Below are 8,061 nucleotides of genomic sequence, written 5' to 3'. Positions count from 1 at the left end.
AGAAACTGAATCTGTGAGAGACGAAACTTGCTGTAAGGAATCTTCTGCATTAGGCGCAGATTGCGGCAGTGACATGGAGTAAGGTTAAAATGCCAGAACTGAAGACTGGCTTTCAGCAGCATTTAAGACCTTTAACTCAGTAGTAACCCGCAATCCTGCAAATGACTTCAGTTTCGAATGACTTCAGGTTCAGTTTTGTCAATGTAGGCCTCGACACATTTAACCAATATCTCAGATCAAAGTGCCCAAAACAAAAAGCCTTTATCTCAGTAACTGTGTGCATGTGTTGGAGGACCTACACTTATGAGAAGGCCTTTTAAGTTCATGAATAACCCACAACTGTGCTCTCACCAGACACACAAACGCTTTGCACCATTCAAATTGCTATTGCGCAAAGCCCCACTCCTGATACAGCTGAGCTGGTTAAGGCCAAAAGATGTCAGGTGTCAGGCAGTTCTAAGAAAGGGTGGGTGAAACCAGGGAGCATCCCACATTGCACATTATTTGACCACGTGTCATATTCTCTTGTTCCTTTTTGTCAACAAGAGGTTACAGCAACTTAAAAAAGGTTACAGCACTGCAGACAACAGCAAATGCCAAGTTGTGTCAGTATATTCTCATAATAACTCGTACCATTATAAAGCTACAGCACTACAGTGAACAGCAATTGTCAACAACAGGTTAACAATTTATTTGCACGGTGTTTATTATTATTGGCCTACTGTAGTTATACATATAGGCCTATTACAATGTTAATTGTAATAAATATTTGAAATTAATTAGGCATATATAATTATTGAAAAGTAATTTAATATATTGATGCAGCTCCTTTAATATGACATTTTAGCCAGTGTGGTCCCCAAGTGAAATGAGTTTTAACACTCCTGCTTTATGGCCTTTATATGTGGTCCAAGATCAGAGGTATTCAAACTTGTTCCTTCTGGGTCCCCTTGCCAGTGTTTTTGAGAACTTGTGGGCCCCCCTCAACTAAAGCAGCCGTGTCAATATAAAAACTATTGCAGTGTATGTATAAAGAAAATCAGGTCATTTGTCCAGAACTGTTGCTCTCTCTCGGGGCCAGTGAGATACAGTAACAGCAGCAGTGGTACTCCTCTCAGCCGACTGTGCTACACCCTCTGCTCGCCACGTTCTCCATGGAGAACTATGAACCAAGGATGGGGGAACCCGTCCTCCTCTGCTCGCCACGTTCTCCATGGAGAACTATGAACCAAGGATGGGGGAACCCGTCCTCCTCTGCTCGCCACGTTCTCCATGGAGAACTATGAACCAAGGATGGGGGAACCCGTCCTCCTCTGCTCGCCACGTTCTCCATGGAGAACTATGAACCAAGGATGGGGGAACCCGTCCTCCTCTGCTCGCCACGTTCTCCATGGAGAACTATGAACCAAGGATGGGGGAACCCGTCCTCCTCTGGTCGACACCGGACAGCAGGAGGACATGGAGGAAATGAACCAAAAAAAAACCCAAATGTGAACTTGGAATAATAAGCAAAGCAAGTGAGGGGATTATACTGATATTATAGTCTAATTCTTAAGTGTGACGTGGCAATAGTGTGTCAATGTCCGGGGGCCAGGTCCGATGGAAGATCAGGAAGGTCAAAGGGTTTCTGTCGTCAGGCACGCAGTAGCAAATGACCTCATGGTACAGGGGCAGGTGGGCTGGAAGGCAGATAACCTCATGGTGGTTGTTAGGACCTCGTCTAGGCTGTGAGGCCGTAACAAGGAAAAAGTCATGCAAACGGCTAACGTAATTGAAGTTGTGAAAAGTGAATAGCATTAAAACAAACTGAATCACAGATGGAAGGTTTTTTTTTTTTGGTGTATTGTACAGAGGTTATTATTCATAGATTTGACAGGGTCTCCTCCCCCCAGTAATTCCTGCTCACACTACTGAAGTAATTCCTGCTCAACACTACCCACACCAATGAAATAAAATTACACACTAACTAATCCGAACAACAAAAGATATATACAACAGACTTTCCTAACTGCCTGACACATAAACAGAGGCAAAAACCCACACCCAACAAAAATAGCAGTCACTCCCTACCACCAGTATCCAACACCAAAGTACCAAACAAAACAATATTTACACTCTATACAATATCTATAAGCATATATACAACAGCTACCGAAGCAGAAGGGGCAAAGCCAAAGAATGAAGAATGACAAACAAACCAACAAACTTCAACTAACAAAACTGTCTCCCTCCTCTCTTCTCTACCGCTTTCTCTCTTGTTGGAGGGGCCATTAAATAGTAGGAGCAGTTGTCTTGAAAACCCGGCGAGGAAAGGGCAGAGTCTCATACAGAGGGAAATCCTGATGACCTCATGGTGACCTCATGGTGGTAGAGACTGGTCCAGGGACACGTGAGCAGGAAGGCTGATGACCTCATGGTGACTTCATGGCGGTATAGACTGGTCCAGGGACAGGTGAGCAGGAAGGCTGATGACCTCATGGTGGTACAGACTCAGTCTCAGGTTAGCGGGGATAGCTCAGAGAGAAAAGAGAGCTAGGCAGGAAGAGGAAGGAGGTATATTAGTAGATATGCAAACAAATGCATATGTAGGTGCAGTACATGTCATTGAATGTTGGCTAGAAGGACAAGCAATATAGTTATGATCCAGGGTCTGAATCCTGATTGGAAGGTTTCAAATATGCTATTCTTTTACAAGTAAGAGCAATTGTATTGAGACCACTTTTCCAAGGATGAAGAGGATGTTTGATATAGGCCTGCAATTGCTAAGCTCTGTGTGATTGAGGTTTGATTTCGTGATCAGAGGTTTAACTACCACAAGTTTATTTTTTTTTCATAGGTTTAACAACCCAAGGTATCACAGGCGGACTGCAGAAAGAAAGGCTGGGGAATTAAGAAGCTAGTCCACACAAATGTGCTGCACACCTCACTCAAACAAAACATAATGAGCACAATGTGGATAACACATCAACTACAACACAAAGAAAGCCTGGAAGCCACACCAATTCTAACCCACTAATTAGGAAGGAGACCAAGGCTTTAAAGGAGGAAGAGTTCACAATTGGCATCGGACTGAACCCACAATATAGTTTCGCTTATAATAATGTAAACAAGAAGACAGATTACTCCAAAAGGAGAGAAAAAAAGATACAGCTAGACAGGAAGAGTGCAGAAACAGAAGCAGCTCCCCATACAAAGTAAGATGTTGCAGTCACTGCTTCAAGGGAGAACAGGTAACCTAGATACTACAAAACAATTAATACAAATCTAATTGCAGAAACAAGTATGCACTAAACATGCCTCTCCAATCATAAGCTCAAGAGTAAAACATATCAGAACTCAGCAGGTCAGCCATCAAGTGTCAGAAAAAACAAACAAACGTTTGAATTCACCTTCAAACAAAACAATTCAAAAACAAGTCTTTACTTTACATGCACATACTAAGAAAAGGCACCTGCACAAACCTTGAAATGAAGAAGCTCGGGAAGAAGAGCACCGAGACTCATGCCGCAGAATTTGTAAGCGCCATGGAAGAGTTTGTCTGGCACGATGTATGAGTTTCTGAACTGAGACTTTACGGAGTGAGTGTGTTTTTGCAGCGCGAGATGGTGCGTCTCCACTTCTCCTGCATCTACGTTTGAAATCTGTGCCACCGGCCTAGCTACGTACTTACAGACACCTGAGGAGTTACCACAGCAACTCAGGCAGGTAGGCTGGTGATGTCTGAACACACAAATCCAGTCTGATCGCTTGCGAATAACGACGCAGTCAATCGTCTGCAATCGGATCTCATAAGATCTGATTTGAGAAACAAATCTGATTTGCCTGAACTATGAATGTAAGCTTATATTCAGTACCTTTTGTAGTGGGTAGTATTTTTAAGATGCATGCATTGCATTTTGAGGATTTGAAAGGGTGACTCACCCAAAAATTTGATCTCTTTGGATCTCTCAGCCTGGCATTATTACAAAGTGTGCAGCCAAATTTCACTCTTTATAATTAATTCACTACATTATTGCTTTTGTGTTAAAAAACATTTTTATGAGCTGGTGAAATTACTAAAATTAATAATGTTATAATGTATCTCCATGGCAACAGACCTCTTGTTCCTAATCCCAGAATAAGATTATGTGGAAAGCGGCATGTATGAATTTGATCCGACAGAGGTGTGAAGAAGGCACGTTCAGCAAACACAAACGCTGCACACAGCGCTGCTGTTTAAAAGACCATTCATGCCGCACGCTCTTCCAGCACCGACGAGCTCATAGCGTTCAGGGCTGGCAGGGGTAGCTCAGTGGTTAAGGTACTCATGCCCTGACTGTGAGTTTGCTCCTCCTGTAGTTTATAAGATTCTAAATGGGTAATCCTCATTGTCAGAAGTAACAGTTTTGCGTGCCATCTACATTAGCCAAGACTGTCTTTCCGCTCCAGTGTACGTTCCAGTGTACGTTCTTATCTAAAATCTATTCAGAACTGTCACAGAGTGCCAGGCACTCAGCCCAAGGGACACACTCGCTACCGCACACACACTTCGCACACACACACCGCATCTGCCCTGCTCCCAATCACCTGACTACGAATTACCTGTGTGTGTACCTTGTTTGCCGCGTTCCTTTCTCACTTTTTGTTTAAGCCCACAGGAAGGTACGTCCAGTGCTGCGCTTTTTCTCCTTATGGGGAATAAAGAAGCTCCAATTACACGCTTCCATCTTTCTCCTGCCCTGCTGCTGTCACGCTGGCCACCATGCAGCTTTGCTCTGTGCCTTTCTTTAAGCCATTGAAAGCTAGAAACTGTGGTCTATAAGAAGGACTGTATAGAATAATTATGTTTATTGTTGGAATTTTTCACAAGCAGTATTGGTTTCACCGGCCACATTCACTGTGGCTTGTACAGTAATAGCACAAAGACTCAGGGTAGTGGATTTAAGCGTTTTGTGCCAAAAACACAGGGAAAATGCCAAAACCAAACAAGCAGTCTGGGTGAGACACAAGTACCAGTAGAGTAGGCAAACAAATCCAACAATACTCAATCCACAGTGAAGAATAAAAATGGTTTATAAACGTCAAGGGGAAAAAACAGTGAAACAAGTGCAGGAGACCGTGTTGGCTCTGGAACCACCCACCAACTGTACAGAAACACAACTTCATCTTAGCTTTGGCTTCTCTTCAGTCCCTCCATGTCTTCCTCTGAAACACACCTGGGTCACCTTATAGCTCTCTGTAGCCTGATGTCCCATCATCTCCATATGCCTGGTCTCCATGCCAACCATGCAGGGATGGTGGAACTGAATTACTTCTGATCCAGAAGTGGTGCTTCATATATTAACATTTCATCCTTTGAATATCATGCGTTTGCCGCAGACGTCCCTGTAAGCTTCTAGGTCACATCATTGCCTATGACCTGTCTGATCCACTGGGAAACTTAATCTATGAGCCGGGCACCTTCCTGAGTCTCCCCTTCGTGAATATCTCATTTGCTCTGTTCCACTCCGTTCCGCTCTGTGTTTTTGCAACGCAGCCAACAATTTGTCTTCTCTCTCTCTACAAACTGCTGCTGAGACTTTCTTTCCTTTCAAATTCAAATTCAAATATATTTTTAGAATGCTTTTTACAACACGTGCTGTCGCCAAGCAGCTTTACATAAATCCTAAATTTTGAGATTCTGAGACCAGGTCCATAAAGAGCAAGTGAAGTTGGCACTGACAAAGATTAACATTGTGAGAATATGACGAAGAAATGGCTGACACTGGATGACAAACTAATGATTTCCCGCCTTGGGCATCACTGTTCCCATGGTGCTAAGTGCCATGTGGTTTTTGTTTTTGTTTTAGTTTTGTTTCTATGTCCACCCTTCTCTTGTATATCCCCGCCCTTCATTGGTCTATCCCTTGTGTTACCCCCCTTGACAAAGTAAATTGGTCATTGTTGTTGTAAGCTCCTCTGTGTAGTGTTGCAACAATTTCCTGTTGTTAACTTCCGTGTTTAATGCTAAAACATTCCTTGTATGTATATGTCCCATGCTTCTGTGTTTTGGCATTTCATGTTTCTCTAGGTTTTCATTTTTTAGTTAGGTTTATGTAAAGTAATCCGGTTTTCTTTCACTGATTCCTGGCTGCACAACCACGTACTGTGTTATGGTTCACAATTTTGCATCTGCCCACAATAAACATCACTCAGCTTTGCATCCTGCCTCACCTCATTCATCATTACATAATCCTTAAGAAATGACTGACAAATATCTGGCTCAGAGGTACTCGGATTATTCAGTGAGTACCGATCAGACGTTCTGTTAAGAGTAAACAATAAATACAGTAAACAATAAACACAGTTAACCTACGTGGCCCACTTTCTCCAGATGCCCTCCCACCCATCCCCTGGATGTGGAGCGGTGGTGTAGGTTTCGTTTCGACTATGAGGGGGGACACTGCTCACACCACCCAACCCAACACAGTAGTGTTGAGCAGGAATTACTGGGGGGAGGAGACCCTGTCAAATCTATGCCTGTGCTGTTGGGTGCTCAGCATGGCAGCATGAGAAGGAGAATGTGAAGGAAATAACAACTAAACACAGTTAACCTATGCTACTAAACACAGTTAACCTATGCTACTAAACACAGTTAACCTATGCTACTAAACACAGTTAACCTATGCTATGCTACCCACTTTCTTCCCTGTTCATATGATCTGTCAGTCATTTGACTCCCCTTGAGGAAGTCTCATCTTTCTACACCCAACTCACTAACATGTTAAGTTTCTCTTTCCTCAGATGAACCTCTATAGCTACTGAACTCCAGTAAACCAACAACCTATCCGCTGGACTGCATGCCGTTGAAGATGTCCATCGAAAATAGCTCCATAATATTGGGCCATGTGTCAAATCATAGGACTCTGGAATCAACTCTGGCTTCAAACTCTGCACAGGTACTGGCTCATGCACTCAAAAGAAACTGCCCCTGTGGCAGGCGCTAGTAATCGCCATGGTGTTAGATCAGAGAAGCTACCATAGGTCCTGTTATTTTAACCTCCTTGCAGCCTTCAACACATTCATCCTCTGTCTGTCTATCCTTGTAGAAATCAGTGTCTCAACACAGTGAGTGGGGGTTTGTCTTCTTCCTGGGAGGACATTCAAATCAAATATGCAGGAACCGTCTCATGAGGAATGAGATTTGAGTAGGTCTGCTGTAGGCTGATGAACTTGTGAAAGGCAACAGTGAAAAAGCTGATCCAATTAAGGATGTTTTTAAATTCCAGGTTGGATGTTTTCCTTGCCCCAGAATTGTGGTTTCTTATTCCAGTCCTTGGGGTACACAACACACTGCACACATTAATGTGTTCCGTATAATACAGCAATAAAATGTTTATTAACTTGGAAAAGAGCTTTGCCCGTTTGTTTGGGATAATTGTCAGACACTGAATTGCAGTGGAAACATGGTTGGCTTCTAAAGTTCTGAAGTACATGAACAGAGACTACATTTTGTCACGTTGCGCCAGGCACCCCTCCCCCCCCTCTCTCTCTCTCTCACACACACACACACACACACACACACACACACACACACACACACACACACACACACACACACACACACACACACACACACACCGAACCTGCCCCGCTCCAAATCACCTTTTTTTGGTCTCTTTTGTTTCTCCCTATTTAAAGACCACAGGAACACACGTCCAGTGCTGCGCATTCTTCCTTGAGTGGAAGCGCTACTCTGCTGCGTTTGGACACCCGGTTATTAAAGCCAGCGCTGGTGCCTTTTTTTTATTAATCGGTTCGCCGCTGTGCTTGTTTGTATTTACGATGGAGAAACACACGATGGAGAAACACCGCTCCCTTCCTGTCTTTAAATTTTCATGTCGTCACGTTTTCTAGTTTTCCTGTTTTGTTAGTGGCGCTAAACTTTCTGGACCAGACATCTTTTGACTGACTAAATTGAATTCTCCCTCCGATGTTACCCAGTGATAACTAATTTCAGGACACTCCAAACTAATGACTACATGCTTTGTTTTTTCTAGTTTAGTCATGCTTTTTGAAGATGCTTTTGAAACGTGGACCTCA

The 8,061-nt window shown here is 43.3% G+C and overlaps 1 long non-coding RNA gene across 2 annotated transcripts; it reads left to right on the top strand.

Moving 5' to 3' along the window:
• Nucleotides 1–3,729: 3,729 nt before the first annotated feature.
• On the top strand, nt 3,730–7,350 carry LOC113587993 (uncharacterized). 2 transcript variants are annotated; one of them, XR_014123197.1, is made up of 4 exons: nt 3,730–3,835; nt 6,763–6,917; nt 7,068–7,166; nt 7,248–7,350. It is a non-coding gene; the product is annotated as an uncharacterized LOC113587993 (long non-coding RNA). The 2 variants fall into 2 exon arrangements; XR_003411811.3 differs by lacking the exon at nt 3,730–3,835 and having other exon boundaries at nt 6,734–6,917.
• The last annotated feature ends 711 nt before the right edge of the window (nt 7,351–8,061 follow it).

The sequence above is a fragment of the Electrophorus electricus genome, chromosome 4 (genome assembly GCF_041902795.1).
Source record: "Electrophorus electricus isolate QZ-2024a chromosome 4, ASM4190279v1, whole genome shotgun sequence".
NCBI lineage: Eukaryota > Metazoa > Chordata > Actinopteri > Gymnotiformes > Gymnotidae > Electrophorus > Electrophorus electricus.
The sequence above is the reverse complement of the archived record's forward strand: the minus strand, read 5'-3'. Positions and strand labels throughout refer to the sequence as shown.